The 2,299-nt window shown below is 42.8% G+C and overlaps 1 non-coding gene across 1 annotated transcript; it reads left to right on the forward strand.

The window, feature by feature from the left end:
- Positions 1 to 377: 377 nt before the first annotated feature.
- On the forward strand, positions 378 to 486 carry LOC139183329 (U6 spliceosomal RNA). The gene has a single exon (XR_011566929.1). It is a non-coding gene; the product is annotated as a U6 spliceosomal RNA (small nuclear RNA).
- The last annotated feature ends 1,813 nt before the right edge of the window (positions 487 to 2,299 follow it).

A 2,299-nucleotide genomic window follows, 5' to 3' on the forward strand; every position in this document is an offset into this window, starting at 1 on the left:
CACCTCATGTGAAGAGTTGACTCATTGGAAAAGACTGATGCTGGGAGGGATTGGGGGCAGGAGGAGAAGGGGACTACAGAGGATGAGATGGCTGGATGGCATCACCGACTCGATGGACATGAGTCTGAGTGAACTCTGGAGTTGGTGATGGATAGGGAGGCCTGGCGTGCTGTGATTTATGGGGTTGCAAAGAGTTGGACACGACTGAGAGACTGAACTGAACTGAACTGATCTGAAAAATGTTTACTTAGGTATGAAACACGATAAGGTGCACAGATCTTAAGTGGGCACTTAAAAGACTTTGACCTATGTCTCCACTTGGGGGATCACCACCCAGATCAAGACATTGACCATTTCCGTTGCCCAATCAACTACTCGTGCTTGCTTCAGCAGCACATATACTAAAAAACTGGAACAATATAAAGCAGATTAATGTAGCCCCTCTGCAAGGATGACAGGCAAATTCGTGAAGTATTCCATACTTTTGGAAAAGAGAAGAATAGAGTATATTAATGTATATATAGCTTCCCAGGTGGTGCTAGTGACAAAGAACCCACCTGCCAATTCAGGAGACATAACAGATGTAGGTTTGATCCCTGAGTAGGAAAGATCCCCTGGAGAAGGAAACGGCAACCCACTCTAGTATTCTTGCCTGGAGAATTGTGTGGAGAGAGGAGCTTGGCGGGCTGCAGAGTCAGACAAGACTTAATGACTAAGCAATAACTGCAACGTATATATATGAAGTCTAGAAAACTGATACTGATTAATCTATTTGCAGCATAGGAATAGAGATTCAGATATAGAGAGCTGTGGGCACAGCTGGGGAAGGAAAAGGTGGGGTGAACTGAATGAGTAGCACTGAAACCTATACATCGCCATAGGTAAAATAGATAACCATATGTAAAATAGATAACCAGTTGGAATTTGCTGTATGACACAGGGAGCTCAACCCAGTGCTCTATAGGGGTGGGATGGGGATCTATAGGACGAGGATGGTTCAAGAGGGAGGGACATATGTATACCTATGGCTGATTCACGGCAGAAAACAGCACAATGTTGTAAAGCAATTACCCTCCAATTAAAAATAAAAAAATAACATAAAAAGAGGCAACTGTGTCTTCTGTAGCCACAGATTAGTTTCATCTATTTTTGTTCTTCATAGAAATGGAATCATCCAGCTTGTGCTCCTTTGTCTCTGGAGTCTTTCATTCACCACATTCACCACGTGGAAGTGAGGTTCTTCCACGTAGGTACATATATGTGTAGTTCAGTTCAGTTCAGTTGCTCAGGCGTGTCTGACTCTTTGCGACCCCATGGACTGCAGCACGCCAGGCTTCCCTGTCCATTACCAACTCCTGGAGCTTGCTCAAACTCATGTCCATTGAGTCAGTGATGCCATCCAACCATCTCATCCTCTGTCATCCCCTTCTCCTGCCTTCAATCTTTTCCAGCATCCGGGTCATTTCCAATGAGCCAGTTCTTTGCATCGGGTGGCCAAAGTACTGGAGCTTCAACTTTAGTGCCAGTCCTCCCAATGAATATTCAGGACTGATTCCCTTTAGGATTGACTAGCTTGATCTCCTTGTGGCCCAAGGGACTCTTAAGAGTCTTCTCCAACACCACAGTTGGAGTAGTTGTAGTAGGTACATATAGTTGTAGTAGGTGATAGATACAACACCATATTTTTAGTAGGTATTTAAATTTGTAGACTGTAGTGTATTTGTAGATTATCTGGTCTCATCACTGAATAGCGTTCTGTTTTGTAAATATACTGTGTAATGGGCAGCTGGGTAGTTCCTGTTTGGGAGCTATTACAGATACCACTGCTATGAATATTCATATGCCCTTCTAATAAACATGTTTATGCACCTCTGTTGGATTCGCAGCCAAGAGTCGGCTGGCTTGGTCATGGGGTTGGCATATGTACAATCTCAGTAGATTTCCAAGCAGTCCTGCCACGTGCTTGACCATTTTCTACTCCAACTGGTGGTTTGTGAGAGGCCCACATGCTTCCCAACACTTGATGCAGGCAATCTCATTTTACTCAGTCTATTGGAGGCGAAGTGGAAACCAGTTTTCTGAATGAAATCTCAGTACAAGTCATCGTTTCTAAGACAGATCAAAGGTGAGATGTAATGAAAGCCAATACTATGTACAAGGGGGAGTCTACTGGAATATCTTGCTATTGTTTTAGTTGGTTTTGCTTTATTTTATATGTTTATATTTTAGAGGTAATTGTGTATTGTTAAATTTAAACTTAAAGCATATATGTGCCCTTGAAAAAAAATTATGAAGCCCT

Source organism: Bos indicus, chromosome 5 (genome assembly GCF_029378745.1).
Source record: "Bos indicus isolate NIAB-ARS_2022 breed Sahiwal x Tharparkar chromosome 5, NIAB-ARS_B.indTharparkar_mat_pri_1.0, whole genome shotgun sequence".
NCBI lineage: Eukaryota > Metazoa > Chordata > Mammalia > Artiodactyla > Bovidae > Bos > Bos indicus.